General features: G+C 42.9%; 1 non-coding gene and 1 pseudogene across 1 annotated transcript; both read right to left on the reverse strand.

Annotated features, from left to right (window-relative positions):
* Positions 1-340: 340 nt before the first annotated feature.
* Positions 341-1,318, reverse strand: LOC142445777 (glyceraldehyde-3-phosphate dehydrogenase-like; annotated as a pseudogene).
* Positions 1,319-9,669: 8,351 nt separating this feature from the next.
* Positions 9,670-9,796, reverse strand: LOC142447614 (small nucleolar RNA SNORA65). Its single transcript, XR_012784284.1, has one exon. It is a non-coding gene; the product is annotated as a small nucleolar RNA SNORA65 (small nucleolar RNA).
* Between the last annotated feature and the right edge of the window lie 11,674 nt (positions 9,797-21,470).

Here is a 21,470-nt window from a genome sequence, read left to right on the forward strand (position 1 = left end):
CTGTTATTTTCAATACAGAATATTTTTGGAAAAAATATTTTGTTGTGTTGTATTTTGTGATTATAAAAGTAACATATGTGCACTTTAGAAAATATTGAAGCCACCGACATAAAAGATCACTTATAATCCCAGTTACCAGGAATAGCTACTCCTTATTATAAAAATATAGTTTCTTTCTTTCTTTTTCTGGGTACAGTGTACTTTATTGATGGTGCATGACAAGGTTGGGCTCTCTAAGCCCCTCCCCCTTCTTTCAGGGGGTTCAGATGTTATATTCTCAGTATGTTAAAGGATTGAATTGGGGGCAAAGACTCCCCAGCAACTGAGAGCCTCTCTTCCTCTAGTGCTGTGGCTGGGCTGCTGGTCCAGGGGGCTCTTCATCCTTGGAGGCCATGTGGACCATGAGGTCCACCACCCTGTTGCTGTAGCCAAATTCATTGTCATATCAAGAAATGAGCTTGACAATGCCAGCCCCAGCATCAAAGGTGAAAGAGTGGGTGTCACTGTTGACATCACAGGAGACAACCTGGTCCTCAGTGAAGCCCAGGATGCCCTCTAAGGGACCAACGGATGCCTGCTTCACCACCTTCTTGATGCCATCGTACTTGGCAGCTTTCTCCAGAGGGCAGGTGAGATCCATGATGGATACATTGGGGTGGGGACACGGAAGGCCATGCCAGTCATCTTCCCATTCAGCTCCGGGATAACCTTGCCCCCAGCCTTGGCAGTGCCAGTAGATGCAGGGATGGTGTTCTGGACAGCCCCACGGCCATCACACCAGAGGGGCTGTCCACGGTCTTTTGGGTGCCAGTGATGGTGTGGACTGCGGTCATGAGTCCTTCCACGATGCCAAAATTGTCCTGGATGACCTTGGCCAGGGGGCTAAGCAGTTGGTGGTGCAGGAGGCATTGCTGCCAATTTGGAGGGTGTTGTCGTACTTCTCGTGGTTCATGCCCATCACAAACGGGGCATTGGCAGAAGGGGCAGAGATGATCACCCTTTTGGCACCGCCCTTCAAGTGAGCCCCGGCCTTCTCCATGGTGGTGAAGACACCGGTGGACTCCACGACATACTCGGGATCTCGCTCCTGGAAGATGGAGACGGCCTTCCCATTGACGATAACCTTCCCATTCTCAGCCTTGAAAGTGCCATTGAACTTGCCGTGGGTGGAATCATACTGGAACATGTAGACCATGTAGTTCAGATCAATGAAGGCGTCATTCATGGCAACAATATCCACTTTCCCAGAATTGAAAGCAGCCCTGGTGACCAGGCGTCCAATGCGGCCGAATCTGTTCTCTCTGACCTTCACCACCATGTCTTGGGGATGCAGCTCGGACTGCACGGGAATGGGAGAGGCGGCTATCTGTCGCACGAGGAGGAGCAGAGAGCCAAAAATATATATAATTTCATCCTAGCATTTGCATTAATTAATCTAAATACATATTCAAATAGCCTAGTACATCTCAGGAACCTGGTGTATACATCATCCTGGTGTATAATGGTTGAGGTCGTTGTACAATTTTGTGTCAACTTGATAAAAGAACGAAGGGGGGTCTAGTTTGTCAATCAGGTGACAGCCTGGTCATCCCTCCTCTTGGGTGTGGGCTTTTCATGAGGTTTCTGGGAGGTTCCTCTCTCTTGACTCTACCATCAGAAGAGGCGAGCTTCTCTCTCTCTCTTTTGCTGTCTCTCTCTCTCTGTCTCTGCTTGATATTCCTGTTTGTTTTTTTAAAAATCATTTTATTGGGGCTCATACAACTCTTATCACAATCCATACATACACCAATTGTGTAAAGCACACTTATACATTCATTGCCCTCATCATTCTCAAAATTCACTTTCCACTTGGATTCCTGGAATCAGCTCCTCATTTTCCTTCCCTCCCTCATGAACCCTTAATAATTTATAAATTATGATTTTATCTTACCTTACACTGCCCGGCGTCTCCCTTTACCCACTTATCTGTTGCTTAGCCCCCAGAGAGGAGGTTATATGTAGATCCTTGTGTAGATCCATTTCTACCCCCATTCCCACCCAGTATCACCCGGTATCATCACTCTCATCGCTGCTGCGGAGGGGTTCATATGTCTTAGATTCCCTGTGTTTCCAGTTCCCATCTGTACCATTGTGCATCCTCTGGTCTAACCAGGTTTACAAGGTAGAATTGGGATCATGATAGTTGTGGGGGAGGAAGTGTTTAAAAACTAGAGGAAGGTTGTGAGTTTCATTATTGCTACACTGCACCCTGAGTGACTCATCTCCTCCCCACTACTCCTCTGCAAGAGATGTCCAGTTGTCTACAGATGGGCATTGGCTCCCTATCATGCGCTCCCCTTATTCACGATGATATGATTTTTCCCCCACCTTTGTTGCTTGAAATCTGGTCCCCTCTCCCCTTCATGATCACACATGTTAGTGTGCTGCTTCCATGTAGGCTTTGTTGCTTCTTGGCTAGATGGCCACTTGTTTACTTTTAAGACCCCAGATGCTATATCTCTCGATGGCCGGGAACCATCAGTCTTCTTCACCACACTTACTTATGCACACATTAGTCTTCAGCCTTTATGTGGGGAAGGTGATCACAAAATGATTGTTTTTGTTCTTTGGTGTCTGCTACCTGATCCCTTCAATGTCTCGTGTTCACACAAACTTGTGTGCTTCTTCTTTGTGGGCTGTGTTGCTTCCGAGCTAGATGGCCGCTTGTTTGCCTTCAAGCCTTTAAGACCCCAGATGTTATATATTTTGATAGCTGGACACCATCAGCTTTCTTCACCACATTTGCTTATGCACACATCTGTCTTCAGTGATCATGTCGGGAAGGTGGGTATCATGAAATGACCATTTAGCTGAGCAAGGTGCTCTTGTATTAAGGGAATGCACGCAAGGAGTCCCTGCTACCCTACTACTAAACCTATAAATATATGCACATAGGTCTATTTTCCCCATAAATATAAATATAGTTACATATGTACATGTCTGTGTTTAGACTTCTATGTATGCCTTTTGCCTCCTACTCCTTTCCTCTATTTCCGTATGCTTTCCTCCTGTCCCACTACGATGCTCAAACTTCATTCTGGTTTCAGTAATTCCTCTCAGTTACCTTGCCCTTGGTCACTCCCTACCAGTCCTCCCAGCCCCTCCCTGCCACTTGTTTTGAACCACTCGTTGTTCCCTTGTCCCTGGATTGGCCAACACCTCCTCCCTTCTCCTACCTCTCACACTCTCATGTCCCTCCGGGACCATTGGTCCCATTATTTGCTTCTCAGATTGTTTGTCCCCCAATCTTATGTAGGTGGACCCACAGATATATTAATATGTGCATAAAATTTGGGATGGCTTTGACAGCACCAAAGTGGCACATAAGAACATGGTGATGACAGCAGCAACATAGACAAGCTAACAAACAAAAAACCCACTGACATACAAAATTTTAAAGAAGAGAAAAAAAGAAGAAGAAAACAAACCAAAAGATAGGGGAAAAAGGACCTGTTAGTAGTTCAAGGTATGTTTGTTGACTTTTAGGAGTGTTTTCCAGATGAGTCTGATGGGGTGCCACATCCTGGCCCCAAAGTCCATCCTTTATACTCCCTCAGGACCTCCTTGCTCTGCTTCCCCTGCCGCTCCTTTGCACGCCCCAGTGTTTTGCCTCAGTGTGGTGGGATCAGCTCAGTCGCTCATCCCCCACTGTGTCTCAGGTGCTGTCCTCTGTAGGGCCATGGGTCAGTGCAGGATGTGGTATCTTACCGTGGGGCTAGCTATATGGTCCTCTGTGTACATTGGGCCCTTCAAGCCGGGCAAATGTCTTCTGAGCTTGGTGGGCCGAGGTGCGCTCCACTCCTTTCTTCCTCCTTCCTTTGCTTCAGCTTCCTTCTGGGTGTGGTGTGGTAGGTCAGTTCCTTTCCCACACCAGATGATCTATTTTCATTTTCTGTGATACTCCCTTCCACGGTGGGAGTTGGGCTTATTCTGGTTATGGCCAGTGTATGGCCCAATCTCTTTGTGGATTCCTCCGCATGTTACGCTGCCCTCCTGGTTTGGCGTGTCATGGTGGGGTCTGTTTGCACATTCTAGTTCTGTGGGGACACAACCAATACTCTCCCCCTGGGTGGGTTAGTGCCCTGTCCTCCCCCCCCCCATGCCATCAACTTGGTTTCTCCCCACCCTGCTTCTCCCTCCACCTGCCCCCCTTCCCCTTCTTTATGTTGGACTCTCATGTACCTCCCTAAGTGTGGCCTGTCCTCCCTCCAACTATCAATGCTTCCACCCGTTTATTGCGAGATAGGTGTTTATTCTTCTATTGCTGGCGTGCTGATTATACTTACCTCAGGGGACTCATGTAATACCTGTCCTTTTGAGATTGATTTACCTCACTTAACATGATTCCTTCCAACTCTTCAAAACGACATATTTCATATGATCATACATGCTTTATAGTGCTGCATAGTACTCCATTGTGTGCATGTGCCAGAGTTTACTAATCCACTCATCTATCAATGGAAACTTAGGCTGTTTCCAAGTCTTTGTGACTGTGAATTGTGCTGCAATAAACATTGGAGCGCAGATGACTGGTAGTGTTTTATTTGTTGCTTTCACCGGGTATATGCCCAGAAGAGGGATGACTGGGTCATAAAGTAGATCAATTTCCATTTTCTTTAAGTATCTCCAGATTGCTTTCCACAGTGGCTGTACAAATCTGCACGACCACCAGCAGTGGAGGAGGGTTCCTACTTCACCACAGCTCCTCCAACACTTGTTGCTCTCTTATGGGTCTCCTCCCTAGTGAAAGTTCTTTTCAGCTCTTTTGCCCGCTTCCTTAGGGAGTTAACTGTGTTCCTCTTTTGCAGGTCATGATGGTGTTGTAGATTTTAGTAATGAGCCCTTTGCCCAATGTGTCATTACTATAAATCCTCTCCCAGTCTATGGTTGTCTTGTCACTCTCTTGCTGAAGTCTCTCTGGTGCACAGATGTTTTATTCCTATTAAATCCCATTTGTCGATTTCCAGTGCACCTGTTTGTGTATGCTTCCCTATTGCAGTGAGCCTATGAGTTCCTTGGGCCAGTGCTCTGAGGTTAGTCCCAATTCCCTCCTTGATGGTCCTGATGGTTTGGGGTTTAACTTCTAGGTCTGTGATCCACCTTGAGTTTATTCTTGTGCATGGGGTGAGGCAAACGTCTTGTTCCATTTTTCTACATGTGCATATTCATTGCTTCCAGCACTACTTGTTAAAAAGGGCATCTGCTTCCCACTGGATTATTTTGGGACCCTTTACGAAGACCAGTTGTCTATATGCTGATGGTTTTACTCTTGGGTTTTCTATTCTTTTCCACTGGTTTGAGTGTCTGTCGTTGTTCCAGTACCATGCTGTTTTGACCACTGTAGCTGTGTAATAATCATTAAAATTGGGTAAGGTGAGTTCTCCAATTGTGTCCTTTTTCTTGAGGAGTTCTCTGCTAATTCTGGGTTTCTTCCCTCTCCATATGAAGTTGGTGGTCAGTTTTTTCCAATTCTTTGAAGAAGGTTGATGGTATTTGTATTGATATAACATTGACTTGTAAAGTGCTTTAGGTAGGATTGCCATCTTTACTATGTTAAGCCTTCAAATCCACGAGCAGGGGATGTTCTTCCATTTGTGGAGGTCACTTTTGGTTTCCTGTACTAGAGGCTTATACTTTTCCTTGTATAGGTCTATAGTATTTTTTGTTAAATATATTCCTAGATATTTCAGTTTGTTCTTAACTCCTGTGAAGTGTACTTCCTTCTTAATTCCCTCTTTCCTGCTCCTGTCCGATGTGTATAGAAAACTTACCGACTTTTGTTTATTGATCTTGTATCCTGACACTCTTCCATATTCCTCTATCGCTGTAAGTACTCCAACTGTGGAGCTTTTGGGTTTTCAATGTACAGGATCATGTCATCTGCAAATAGTGATAGTTTCACCTCCTCCTCTCCCATTTGGATCCCTTTGATGTCCTTCCACTGTCTTATGTTGTTAGCCAGAACCTCCAAAACGATATTGAATAAAAGTGGGGTCAGGGACATCCTTGTCTGTGCCCTTTTTCAGTGGGATTGTTTTTGTCTTTTCTCCATTGAATATGATGTTGGCTTTTGGCCTTTCATAGATAGCTTGTGTCAGCTTGAGGAACTTACCTTTCAATCCTATCTTCATGAATGTCTTGATTAGGAATGGGTGTTAGATGTCAAATGCTTTCTCTGCATCTATGGATATTATCATATGGTTTTAAATCTTTTTCTTCTTGATGTGGTATATAATCTTGATCGATTTTTGGATGTTAAACCATCCCTGCATCTCTGGGATGAATCCTACCTGGTCATAGTGGATGATATGTTAAATATACTTTTGTATTCTATTGGCCAATATTTTGTTAAAGATTTTTGCATCTATGTTCATTAGAGATATTGGTCTGTAATTCTCTATACCTGTGGGGTCTTTGCCATGTTTGGGTATCAAAGTAATGCTGGCTTCAAAAAATGAGTTTGGGAGTTTGCCATCCTCATCTATGCTATGGAATGCTTTGTGGAGCATCAGTGTCAACACTTCCCTGAATGCTTGGTAGAATTCTGCTGTGAAGCCATCTGGCCTGGGTTTTGTTTGTTTGTTTGTAGGTTCCTGATGACACTCTCTATTTCTCCTTTCGCTTTGGATTTGTTGAGGTTCTTGATCTCTGTCTGAGATAATCTATTGAGAGACTGTTTTTCCAAATATTTATCCATGTCTTCCATGTTTCTGAATTCATTAGAATACAGACCTTCATAGTACTTTGTGATTATCCTTTTAACTCATTGGGGTCTGTTGTTATTGCCCCTGTTTCATCCCTCTCCCTGGCTGTTGATGTTTGTTCCTTTCTAACCTTGGTAAGCTTTCCCAGAGGACTGTCAATTTTGTTAATTCTTTCATAGAACCAGCTTTTAGCTGCATTTATCTTTTGCATTGTTCTCTTGTCTTCCCACTGGTTTAACTCTGCCCTGATTTTTATAATTTCTTTTCTTTTGCTATTGGAGGGGTTGTTCTGCTGACTCTGTTTTAGTTGTTGGAGGTTTTGTGTCAATGTATCTGTCATACGCCTCTCTTCTTTTTTCATGTGTGTATTTAATAATATCAAGCTACCTCTGATAACTGCCTTCGCAGGGTACCATACGTTTTTTTATATGTTGTTTTCTCATTCTCCTTGGTTTCTAGAAACTTCCTAATAACCTCTCTAATCTGGGTCTGTACCCATTCATGTCACAGGAGATCATTGATCATCCTCCAATTGGTTGCTCTTGCTTTTCTGGACATCCTCTTATTAATGCCCCCCTGTAGTACTGAGAGCAGACTTCTGAAGATTTCCTTTGTGGCAGCTGTAGCTGTTTCTTCTGTAAGAGACATTAGCTCTGCTACCATGTTTTGTCTCTCTGTTTTGTTGTTGTTGTTTTTGTTTTTGTTGGGAGTAATGATTTTTGCTCTATCCTTTCATAGGCCCCATGTTTCTGCGAGGCCAGGGAATCTTATCTGTGTTACTGTTAAGGATTCTTTCAGGTGACTGTCTATCACCTGCTATAAGGATGGATCAGACTGCTGTGTAGGCAGAGTTCCCAAAGGCTCAGTGACCTGCAGTGGTGAGCTGTTTCAGCAACTGGAGTGGGGGGTGGAGCCTCAGTGAGTGCCCCCAGGCTAATTTGACTTGGTCTGTCAGGGTATCCTTAGCAGCCCTGTTTTTGTTTAGTAATAAACAAAGTTAAAAATTAAAACATAATTTTAAATAAATATTTTGGGGAGGAAAGAAAAAAATGAGAGAGAGAAAGAAGGAGAAGCTATAAAAGAGGAGAGAAAAGAAGTGATAATAGTGAAAGTGAGAAAAAATATGAGGAAAACCTATAGGAAAGGGGCAGAAGAGAAGTTATAGCAATGATGAACAAAGAGGAGGAAAGAAGAGAGAGAAGAAAACACAAAAAGTAAAAGAAAAAAAGGAGAAAAAACAGCATGAAATAAAAGATATATATATAAATCCACCCTCCTTCTTTTCCCTCCAAGATCTAGCATGCCTAATAGAAGGCGGAGGTGGCCGAGGCCTCGCTGCCACAGGACAGACATGGTGCTGATCTGGGCTCCGGAGCTGGGCTATGTGGGGGGAAAATGCTCTCCAGATCAGCAAGCCCTCCCAGGTCCCTGCAGGCCTGTAGAGTTTAGCCTATGGGCAGAGGCTACACAGGCTGGGGCAGCCTCACAGGGGCGAGCCTCCTGCATGGGGCGGAAAAGGCTGGGGCCGCAAGGGGTGCTGAGAGAGGCCCAGGCTGCAACACCGCCTCCTATGCTGGCTGGGAAGGGCTGGGCAGGCTTAGAAGCTGGTGCTGGACACCCTGCAGGGCCCTGCACTGGTGGGAGCTGGCCAGAGCGCACAGACGGTTCTGGCGGGACTACAAAGCCATGTCCAAGGCTCCCCAGCAGGCGGGTGTTTATCTCTGGAGCCGCAGGCCCTGTGAGCAGCGCAGGCTCCTCAGCTACTTGGTCAAGCCGGTTCGGACAGCAGCAGTTCTGGCAGCTCTGGCAGCTCTGGTGCCTGCCCTGGGAGGAATGTGTCTCAGCAGGCTCAGAGGTCTGAGCCGCCGGCCGCTTGAAACTGCACAGCGCACCAGGGAGGGCAAAGCAGCTCCTGCAATAGTGCAAGGTCATGTCACTCAGGCTCCCAACTGGCAGGAGCGCCCACTGCTGCACCCGGGCTGTCAGCGCTGGAAGGGGCGCCCTGCACCAGGCAGGTCTAGCACCCGGCCGTGGGCACAGGGCTCCAAGGTCATGTAGAGCAGCCTGAAGTGGCTCCACCTGTGGGAATGCAGTGTCGCGGGTAGAAGCAGGATGGGCTCTGGTTGCAGGTTTGCGGCTTCTGGAAGAACACAGCGCAGATTCCCTGCCGGGAGTGGAGCAGGAGCTAAGCTGACGGAGGTGGGCATCCGTGCAAATGGGGTGCTGGTGGACAGGTCTCAGGCAGCAATGGCGTGGATGGTCCCCTGTGGGGGTTGCCCAGGCAGCCCCGGTAGCCTCCAGGTCAGTAATCCAGGCCTTGGATGAATGGAAGGAGGTACTCCAGCCCAAGGGCAGATGGCTGCCACGTGGGGAGAGGGGAATCACAGCAAGGGTAAGCTTCTCTCCTAGTTGGGTCCCGTTAGTGGGCAGCTGCTGTAGGGGATCCCCACCCTGCACGTGTCTCGGCAGAGCAGGCAAGCAACTCTGGGCGCAGGGGCCTGGTTTGGGGATGGAGTGGGGGCAATAGCTAGTCACGGGGGCCGTGATGGCAGCCTAATTATCCGAGATGTCCCACGAATCAGGTTCTGGATCACCAAGGCCTCGGCTCAGGACAAATGCGTGGGGTGGGATGGGGTGCTGTCCCGGGGGGATATTTCACTCACCAGACTCCTTCCACTTGGCTCCCTGGACACCAAACCCACCTTGTTCAAAAGAGCTCTCAGAGTAGGCAGGTTCCCTGGTTCGCCATCTTCCAAGCTTTTCACTGTTTTCAACATTCCTGTTAACAAACCACATGGAACCACATTGATGGCAGCCAGAGTCCTGGAGCTGCAGGAGCCACGTGGAGAGCCCAGACAGCTCTGAGATGCTTCCACCACCACTGGATCCACAAGACTTTCCACCCACCAGTTTTTTGTTTTTTTTTTACTGTCCCCATGCTTTTGGCACAGTCATCCACATGAAGAATAACCTTGTTTCCTATGCAGGGGTTTACTCTCAGCTCACCACTGGATTGCACCAGCCAACAGAGAATGGTCAGGTCCAATGGCGGGTGGCTGACCACCCACCAGTCTTTAATCTTACTGCATTCAGCATCATTGCATGTCCTGCCTGAGTTTATAGTGGAATTTATGGACTAGTATCTGACATATAGGCTAATATGAGACTTATGGACTTGATCTGGACTGGACTAGGATGTTTTCTTGATATATAATATCTCTGTGATATAAAACTCCCTCTTACACACACATGAGTGTCTCTGTATTTGTTTCTCTAGTCAGCTCAGATGAATGCAATGGTTTAAGACATAGACACTATTTTGCTTTTGGAGTTTACCATTTGATCAGAGAGACAAACAAATAAATGCAAAATAATTCAATTTATTTGTATACACTGAAGTAGAATATAATAGTCATATTAGAATGAAATCAATAAAAATTGTAAAAACCCAAACTTGAGAGCGATAAATGGAAGAATTTATGAAAGATATTTTTATCTAAGCTTAGTTCTAAATATTGAGTAGCATTTATTCAACTGAATAAAGAGCAAGAAGCTATCAATGAAATGACTAAGAGAAAAGGGTGGCTAAGAGATTCTGGTAGATTATTCTAGGACAGGAATATCAGTTTATTTTAGCTTCACTGAGTCAGAATTGTATTTTAAGGGTGGCGGAAAGTCAACGAAAATTTGAAACCAGGGGATACTACTGTTGGGTATGAATTGTAGAAAAGATTCTTGGATATAGAATGGAAGATAAATCTGGGGATGGCAGTAATGGAGGCATGGATTCCATGTAGAAAGAAGTCTGTTGCAGAAATTAGAACAAGAGACAGTGTAGCATGAGCAAAGATAAAAGCAGATGCATTTTGAAAAATGAAGTAGTTCATTTATGTAGCAGTTACACAATCTGTCATCTTGCAGAGGGGTGGAGTCTGGCCTACCAATCAGGTCACATCTTGATGACCTCATTTAGAGGTGCAAAGATGATAAATAGCACACTGTGGGCCAGATACACACTCTGTTTCCTTTTCCTGTTGACAAGACACATGTAGCTAAGCTGATAGAACCAGAGTCCTGGAGCTGGAAGAGTCACATGGAGACCCATGCCAAAGCTGAGATGCTTCCACCGCCACTGGAACTGCAAGATTTTTCACCTAATGGCCTATGATCTTCCTGCATTCAACATCATTACTTGTGTTGTATGAGTCTGAAGAGGAATTTATAGTCTGGTATCGGACAGATGGGCTAATATCAGACATATGGACTTGATCTGCGCTGGGTGGGAATGTTTTCTCGACATACAATTGTGGTTTTATATAAAATTCTTTCTCACACGCAAATGAGTGTCTCTGGATTTGTTTCTCTAGTCAACCCAGACAAACACAATTCACAAGAGATAATGAGTCATATATGTGGTCAATGTGCGGAGGTTAGAGCACAGTTTAATGTGGAGGGTGATGGAGAAGAAGAGGGAAGAGTCGGGATGTCTGGCTTCATTTGGGGAGAGGCGGTGCTATTTGCCTGAAATACAATGGCTTAAAATAACTTTTAGTTCATGCTTGTGTGGATCAACACATGGGGCAGGACCCAGCTAGGTTGTTTTCTGTTGGTCTCAGCTTCACTCCTTTGTGCATATTAAGCATTCTATGGAGCAGTTAGGCTTCCGAACTGGAGTGCCAAGCACACCTCCATTCCAGTGCTCCATCAACTAGCCAACGAGCCCAAGGTTAATCTCATGGTTCCAGGTACTCAAAATAGCAAGAGTAGAAATGCTCTGATGCCTAAGCTTGTATTTGTGCTGGGTATATTTTGCCTTTGTAGAGCAATGAAAGGATTCTGCCACATGAACCCGCGACTGTGTACATACTAGAGCAAGCTAAGTGGGCCTGCAGTTCAGGATTGGGTATGTAAGTTTCTTTTGAAAACCAATTTGGTATATTTGGGGGCATCACTCTCCCTCCTCAGACTTCATTTTCAGCCTCCCTAGAACTGAGCCTGGCCATCTACAGTGTCTTTTTCTTTCTAAAATGTCTAATGTCAACTACTCTGTATGTTGCGGCCAGTAATGTAGTTGTGACTGTTGTCATGTGCAGTTCTGTCAGTTCCGACTCATAGCGTCCTTATCTACAGCAGAAGGAAACATTGCCCCATCCTGTGTCATCCTCACAATGGTGCTCATGTTGGAGCCCATTACTGCAGCCTCTGCATCTATCCATCCTGTCAGAGGTCTTCCACTTCTTTGATGTTTTTCCTTTACCAAATATGATATCCTTCTCCCAGGATTTGTCTCTCCTGATAGCACATGCAATGTGCATGAGATGGAGTCTAACCTTCCCTACTTTGCCTCTAAGGACATTCGGGCTGTACTTTTTCTAAGTCGGATTTGTTTGGCCTTTGCCACTCCATCATGTGTTCTCTAGTCTTCACCAGCACCATGATGCAAATGCATCAATTTCACTTCCGCCTGCCTTATTCAATGTTCAACTTTCACATACTGATGAGATTCGTGAAAATACCATGACTCGGAGTGGGTGCACCTTAGTCCTCAAAATGTCATCTTTGCTTTTTAACACTTTATAAAAGTCTTGTGCAGCAGATTGACCCAATGCAAGTGTCATTTGAACTCTTGACTGTTGCTTCCAAAAGCATTGATTGTGGTTCCAAGCAAGACAAAACCCTGGACAAATGTCAACATTTTCTCCATTTGTCGTGATGTTACCCATGGGTCCAGCTGTGAGGGTTCTGGTCTTCTTTAGTTTGGTTCGAAATCCATGCTGATGGTTGTGATCCTTGGTCTTCATCAGCAAGTACTTCAAGTCCTCCTCACTTTCAGCAAGTAAAGTTGTGTTGTTTGCATATCACAGGTTGTTGATAAGCATTCCTCTAATCCTGACGCCATATTCTTCTTCCAACAATCCAGCTTCTCTGATTATTTGCTCAGCCTACAAGTTGAGTAAATATGGTGAGAGGCTACAAACTTGAGGCACACCTTTCCTGATTTTAAACCATGCAGTATTCTTTTGTTCTAGCCACATAATTGTCTTGATTCATATATATATGCATATATATTCCATATCCCATAAGTGTTCTATATATATTCCATATTCCATGTAAATGGAACAACTCTAAGGGCTAAAGTCTTTATTCTGTTTGCTTTCTGGATCTGTTTATCTGTTATTCTGTGATTTGTCATCAATTGTCCAATTGTGATACAAGTGTTCTATGTTAATATTTCTTTGCTTATAGAATTTAGTGCCTTAGCATTATTCAATATGTAAATGATCTAATTCTGAACAGTTTTCAATTTTAAAATATGGATAAATGAAAAATGAGAAATAGGCTGTCTTTAGTGTTGATTACAACTTCAAACATGTATTAAAAACAAGTATTTTCAAGCTGAGTGGGGCACTGATAATGCAGTAAGTGCTTAGCTGCCAACTGAAAGATCAATTGTTCAAACTCACCAGCCACTTTCCAAGAGAAAGATGTGGCAATCTGCTTCCCTTAAGATTTATAGTCCTAGAAACCAGACCCTACTCTGTCCTAGAGCTGAATGGCAAGGCATTTTTTCTCTCTTTGAGTTTGGTTTTCAAGCTGTAATTTGGAGCCTATTTAGTAACGTTTACCATAAATTTTGGTCTATCTAATTTGTGTAAAATTCACATTTTAATGATGGTGTAGTGGGTTACAAGTTTGGCTGCTAACCACAAGATAGCAATTCGAAACTACCTGAAGGTTCACGGAAGAAAGACGAAGCTTTCTACTTCTGTAAAAATTTACAGTCTCAGAAACCCACAAAGACAGTTAGTTGTACTCTGTCTTAAAAGGTTGCTATGAGTCCGAATTGACTCGATGGCATGTTTGCTTGATTTACTATCCCCATATGCCACCGTAAATACTCAACTTATATTGTTTACTATGAGTTAAGGATTTTTATAGAATTATAAAATATGGATTTAAACCTAAAAGAGACAAAGTAAATAATCTTCTTTAAGTGACTCCTTTTATAGGACAGAAAAATGACATCCATAAAATGTAGTTGCATTGGCCAAAGACCTAGGAGGGGAAAGTCATACAATTATAACTCACACCCAAATTCAAAATCACATGAAAAAAGAATAATAATTTGCATCCTGGATTGAGACAATCTGATTTTTAACAAAATCATCTTTTAGTGGACAAGAGGTTCACAGAGAAACTTTCTGCAAAGACCATTTTATGTGATTGCTCTTATGCTTGAGCCCGTTGAGTACCTTATTCCTTGGGCCATTTTGGCTTCTCCTAAAAACATGGCTCCAACCAACCAACTCACTGCCACCGAGCCGAAGCTGATAAAAGCGACCCGAAATGACAGCGTAGAAAGCTCCACCCTTCTTCTCTCTTCCTCAGAGTGACCAGTGGTTTAGAAACGCTTACCTGGCAGTTAGCAGCCCAATGCATACCCACTGTGCTATCACAGCTCACTGAAGAAAACATAAGGCCAATGGTCTTCAGGCTTATTCCCAGGGATACTTTCTAAGAGTTCAAGCTTATTATAGCCCCACTTCCCATAGGGAAGATCAGGCTTCCCTGGATCTTCACAGAGAATGGAATCATACTGCTCTGTGTTCCTCGATAGGTTGAGGGGAAGCACCTGGGTGTGTTTATTTGTGCCAGGAAGCTGGTAGACTGAGCAGAAAACCTGGCACACTGTACACTCACACTATCTCTCTGCAGCATAAGCAAAGTTATCCCCTTTGCTGGTTGCTGCTGCACCATAGATGGTAAGAACATTCCGTGGCCAAATCGGGAAGACTTCAAGACCCAATGTAACTATTCTGTTTCTTACGACATTTCACCAAGTTCTCTAGTTATTTGCTTTTGCTTCTGTGCTCTCATACCGATTTTATTTGTAAAATTTTTAATTGTGTGTTCATAAAATTTTACAGTCTTACATTACATTAGTCTCACGTTCAGCACTGCCTCCATGTATCATTATTTTATGATCTCCCCGTGTGTCCGGTTTGCATTTCTCTATCTCTTTGAACTGTCTGAACCTTGTTGTTGGGAAAAGACACCCGTCCCCCCTTTCTTCTTAAATGTTTGATTATTCTACCACCGGGGTGAATTCAGTTCCAGACATGAAAGGTTGAATAAGGGTCATATGCTTGGAGGTTTCTCCTGTCACTATCCAACCAGTAAGTCTGTTATTTTTGTTTTTTACTGATTTAGAGTTTTGTTCCGCAAATTCTTCCCACTCTATGCAGCACCTCCTACTGTTGTTCTTGTCAGAGAATGTGGGAGTGGTAGCTGGGCACTATCTAGTTCTTCTCTTCTCAGGGTTGTGGAGACTGATGCTGTCACCGTCCATTCATTCACGGGACTAGTTATTTCCAGAATTCTCCTTTACACCACTCTTCTTTCCTCAGGATGAGCACATACCAAGGGGTTCCACCTGAGATGGCTGCTCATAAGACTTTTAGTAAGTTGTAGACCATTGTCTTTGTGAATTGCACTCCATAATTAATTAGAAACTATAAATCAAAACCGTTTCTGCTGAGTCAACTTTGAGCTGCCGTGGTTCCACCAGTGTCACAGTAGACTGTAGGATTTCAACCACTGGTTCTGGAATTAGATGTGCAGACCCTGTCCTCTGAAGTTAGAAACATTGAGTGTGTCCAAACCAGAAGCTCTGTCCAGGTGGAATCACATTTGCTGCCCAGAGAACTAGAATTGAGTGCTTTTAAGGAAGATGCTTATGACAGAGAGGAATGTCCGATGGATATTTAATGCCAGTGTGGAAGGAGCTTTGTATTACTTGTCTGAATAGAGCAGAGGCCAACAGGCCCAATGGTTGAAAGGCCAAGAGAGATGTCCCTGCAGGCATGGCACATTTGACTGGGAGAATTGTAACCTGAGCTATTCTGCTCATTGATTGTAACTTGTTAACTCTTCTAATAAATCCCACAATAATGATTATAGTCAATGCATTGGGTGTGGCTATTGCAATGAAATCCCAAACCCAGCAGAGAAGCAGGCAGCTCCTTTGGTGGAAGAGTTAGTGTCAGAATGGGTAAAGGGACGTGGAGAATAGAGGCATGGCTAATTATCGTCTTATCGGAATTGATCTTGAGCTCATCAAGTTTAATTCTCCTTCTTCTTGTGAAGTCAGAACGCATCAAGCATGGCCCCCTGTACTTCCTACACATTACGTATTCGACTTGACTATATCTTATTTGGTCACATCATTTCATGAGTCTGAATCTTTCACTGTTTCCTCTTGATTTAAAGATAAAGCCAATGTCATTAATATCTGGGATTTGTCCTTTGCCTGCCTTGCCAGATCTATGTTTTGCTATTCACCTGCCTCCCCAGTAAGGATTAAGCTCCATACCATCTTAGTGTTGCGTCGCATTACACTACTTCCTGGTGTCTTGCTGCCATGCTTTCACACTACTGTTTTAACTGCAAGAAGTAATCAGCATTCCCCCAGTGCCTCTGGCTAACGCCTACTTAAAGTTTCCGTCTTTATTTGGATAACATTTCCTTTTAAAATCTTCATGATTTCAAAATCTGGAGTACGAGCCCAGAGAGCATCCTATGTTTCTCCATTTATGACAGTCATCACAGGAGAGAAGGTTAGGAGTCTTAATTGTCTCTCTCCCTTACCAAACTATAAATCCCAGGAGGATAAATAACACACCAATCTTGTTTAGTTTTATAGGCTTGCTACTTAGCATAGAGTGCCTGCACATTATGAATGCTCAATAAATATTTGTTAAATGAATGGTTGATTGTTAGTTGTCTGCAAGTCTGTCTTTCTCATGAATCAATCAGCTTCCAGATGGCTAATGTCTAAGCCTGTGTTCTTCCTTTATTCCTCATGCTCCAGCACAGAAAATAATATATGTGATGGGCAGGGTTAGTTGGAATTATTGTTTAAGTATTGCTTTTCTTGATGTGTTCCTTAATAGCTATTCTCTCTCTCTTGCTCTACACACACACACTACACACACACATTTGCCTTCCCTCTCTTCCTCCCTCCCTACGTTTCTCTTACTTTTCTCCCCCTCCTTCCCTCTCTCCTACCCTCCCTCCCTACTTCTCTCTCCCCACTCTCTCTATGTATAACTATATCTCTCCTTTTCTCTTGCTTTCACTCTCCCTCTTTTACACACACACACACACACACACACACACACACACATTGTACAGGCAGGGAACTCATCTGAAAAGTTATATTGACACAGCAGTCTGCCATCTTGCATCTACTGTGAATTCACTAATAGGTATGCAGGTTGTGGTCCACAGAACCATGTGGCTCATTTTGGCTATCACTTACCCTTTGAGTACCTTTGGTAATTGGCTATGTTGACAGAAGCAGCCAACATTTCGTATTAGAGGTTCCAGTGAGTGCATCGTGTGTGGATTGCTTTTGCTGTCAATTCATTCTGGTTGCCCGGTAATGAAATCAAAATGAGACTATCACAAATCAGTAGCTTGTCAAACTTAAACCAAGACAGGCAGCCCATTTCTTTAGACTGGGAAATATTCCATGTGGGTATTTTACCTTTTTTGTTTTGGTCAGGAAAGAGAAACTAATGAAATAAAAAGGGTGTGAGATATATTTTAGTCCACTCATATGCCATGAATAAATTTCTATTCTGATACTTTGTAAAGAATAGCCGTCAACGTTGAATACGTTTCCTTATTAGATTTGGTATCTTCATCAATCTGTATATCTTGTTGCTATTAGTTGCTGTCCAATTGGCTTTGACCCATGGTGACCCTATATATTAGAGAAAGCTTGGTTACACACACACACACACACACACACACATATACTTAAAAATCATGTCTGTTTTTTTTTTAATCAGCTGCTATACCTCTGTAGACTTGAGACAAAGAGAGCAGGGCTTGCAGAGTTCACAGACAAATGAGCGGGGATGTTAAGGAGAGGGACACTTGGTTAATTAAATTATAGACATCAGAATTCTGATGCCAGTGGTACTTCAATTATCTGCTGAAGATTCAAATCACCCTTGAGAAAAATGAATACACTGAACAGAAGTAATATTCAAATATTTACTCTGGAAGGTAGTCAATCCCCAAAGGACAGCTATTGTCTTACTCCACTGCTATAAGGATTGATACCAAGATGCAGGTAGGCCCTGCTCCCTGGTGATGTAGTCTTCCCATCGATCTCCCAAGCAAGGACATAGAGTCCGCCTAGAATCCACACCCTCAATACGGGTATCCTAAAAGCAACTTTGACACAGGAGACCCCACCAGATTGACTTTTCAAAATGGGAGGACGGGGAGAAGAGCTTTCAGTTGCTGTCATACAGAATTGTGCTACGGTCACCCCAAATCAAAGCAACCTCCCATAGAAAATCAAGGTTAACAATACATATATAGACCCCAAGGGAAGAAGATGTTCCTAACGGGATACTTTTGACCTAGTTTCTATGCAGCCCTTGGTGACCCAGGCCATGAGCTACAGACCATTGAGACGTTAGACTCGGTTTTTTTCCAGGTGCACAGCATCCTTTAGAAGCCACCCAGGAGGACTTGATGTGGAAACCCCACTATGTGAACTGGGTTTTATCTCATACTGACCCTGAATTTAAAATACAAACAAACACAAGTTTCTCTGTAGTAAGAGAGGCTTACTTTTCAGCACTTCAATGGACAACTGGATTTGACCGTGTCCTTATGGTGTCCATTTGCCAATGTAAACACCAAGGTATTGCAGCATCATTCTCTGATTGCTGGAACTGTACTCATTCTAGATCTTTTGGCAGCAAGCTCATAGTTTTGTAAAGCATATATAGATATTTGTTTTCAAAATGATTATTTTGAATGTAACAGTAATGTAGTGATGTTGATGAGGAAGATGTATACATTTTTAATTCCCATTTTAAAGATGAGGAAGCACTGATGTGTGGCTCTAGAATTTCCTTGCAATGAAACAGAATTTGATTTTGTTGTAGCTATCAACTCTATCCATCAAATTATATTATCTGGGAATCTGATATGGAGTCACGTTCTCTATTTTAACATTAAGAACAGAAAGCCTCTTTCACTGAACCAAAATAAATGACAAATGTTTGTTCATTTCATTCAAAGGCCATTCCAAAGGGGCTAAAGAACTGATGTGTATAAATCAAGGAAAGACAGAGCTAATGTTTCGCTGGTGTTCGTTTTGAAAAGTCGTGATTCACTTTATTGCCCCTTACAGGTGCTGTCAGTTTGTACAAAGGGAAAGTATGGCAAGCCTGCTTGCAGCAAGCCCTTTGGTGCCCACTTGCTGACAGCGAGTGTTCCTTGTGCAGCTCTGCGACACATGCTGGTCATACTCACATTGTTCAAAGTTGTGCATACTTTCCCGCTATAGAAAGTCAAACTTTCTGCTACAAGAAACAAATGATTTTGAGATCCAACTGAGTTAGACATCAGTTCCATTTTATATGTTAATTATACTCAAACTTTCTTAAAATTGGAAATGACTAAGGGATATCAGAAAATTCATGGAGAAATTTAATGATATCTTAATTGCATTTATCCACATTTTGTACTCCCTTGTACATCCCTTCCTTCAGAGATGAAGAAACAGAATAGCAAAGAGATTAGGAAACATGATTTCCTAGCTAGAAGGTGGCAGATTTTAACTACAGGGTGAGTCAAATAATATGACTACAAAATCACTGAAGCCCTCTGTTAAACATAGCACCGTGTGAAGTTATTCTTTTCCTACATGTCCTTCGTTTCGGTCCATACACCCTTGACGACAGTGTTTCCCCTCACTGACACTCTCTTCTGAAGCATCATGCATTCTCAAGTTGGACCGTGTCAGCATGACCTTTTCAGGTCCACAAGGACTTCAAGTCATGCTACTTTTAGATGTCCTTTGAGTTTGGGGACCAAAAAGTTGTCTGAAGGGACAGCATCAGACATTGGGGGTGGATAGGCTAAGATTTTGTTAACAATTGTTAAAATTTTGTTAACAAAATTCTCATAGGACAAAAAAGTTATCATTAGACAACCCTTCCTACTGTTAGAGGGCAAAAAGGTTCAAGTTAGTGATGAACTATATAAGTCAACACGATTTTCTTCACCTTTTTCTCATTGATGCATGTTTCTATTTTCTTCAAATTTATTCTTAATAACTCAGCACCTAACACAACTCACTACCACTGAGTTGACAATGATTCTGAGTGACCTGTTAGACAACGTAGAGCAGTCCTGTGAGTTGATGAGCCTCTAGCTCTTTATGGATTCCATGAAGGAAGAAAAGATTTTGAAACTGATTGTGTAGAGATTATACAATACTCCTTGATGTGACTGAACTATTGTATAGTATGATATTCATATAATGCCCTAATAAAATGGTTTGAGAAAGAAAGATTACCACCTTGGCATATCTTTAAAAAAGAATCCCCTAACCTTCTGAGTTGACATTTCTGTCTTGAATTAATTGGCCAAGTAAATCTCCTGGGAAGTCACTGTTTTGAATGAATTTTTTATTAATCATCCTAGCATCACTAAGACAAACACATTACTAAGTTACATTATGTAAAGCCATCCAGCGCTCAGAAACATGTTTAAACATGTTCTGTCAGTAAGAAACCTGCATATGAAGTTTCCAAAAGTACTTTTTTTCTTAGCCTCATGTAGAGCCAGTTCTACACACCATATTGTTCTGTTGCACATGGGGAGCTATGGATCAGCACAGCTCAATGGCACCTAACAACCACAAGAACCACAACATTGAGGAGTGATGTTGGAAACCTAACCCCTCCTAAACTACGTCTTTTTTAAAAAATGCAATGGAAACATGTACAAAAATGTTGCATGACAGAAGCCTGCATAAGTGAATGGAGTCAAAAATTGCCTGGAGTCATCAAGGAAGAGCAACAGCCCACTAGAGATCATGCCTTTGATTTGTATTTTGAATTTTCAATCCTGCTCATCAAATAAACCCACTTATGGCTTTTTTTTAATGGTAGCACTAAATGATCAGGACAAGACTCTTCTAGAGAATCGATTATATGTGAAATGAGGATGAGATGCTTCTGCATGCTTTTGTTTTACGATCATATTCTTTCATTTTTTATATTAGTTTGGATTTAATAGATATATAATTCCAAATTTAGATCACATCAAGTAGAATACACAATTGCTACTACAATGTTTCCAAGCAGTCTTTTTCTACATGGACTCCTTGAAATCACCATTTTCTTTAAGTCATTTTATTGAGGACTCTTACAACTCTTCTCATGATCCATCCTTCCATCCATCCATTGGGTCAAGCATATTTTTCCATCTGTTGCCATTATCACTCTCAAAACATTTTCTTTCTACTTGAGCCCTTGGTATCAGCTGCTCATTTTTCCCTCCCTCCCTCATGACCACTTGATAATTTACAAATTCTTCCTTTTTTCATGTCTTACACTGACTGCTGTCTCTCTTCACCTACTCTATTGTTATCTATCCACCTGGGAAGGGGTTACATGGAGATCATTGTGACCCGTTCCCACTTATTCCTCCCACTTTGCCCTTACCCTCCTGGTATCACTACTCTCATGATTGGTCCTGAGGGGTTTATCTGTCCTGGATTCCCTGTGTTGGGATCTCTTATCAGTACCAGTGTACATGCTCTGGTCTAGCAGGATTTGTAAGGTAGAATTGGGGTCATGATAGTGGGGCAGGGGGCATTAAAGAACTAGAGGGAAGTTGTGTGTTTTA

This window comes from Tenrec ecaudatus, chromosome 4, assembly GCF_050624435.1.
Source record: "Tenrec ecaudatus isolate mTenEca1 chromosome 4, mTenEca1.hap1, whole genome shotgun sequence".
Taxonomy (NCBI): Eukaryota; Metazoa; Chordata; class Mammalia; order Afrosoricida; family Tenrecidae; genus Tenrec; species Tenrec ecaudatus.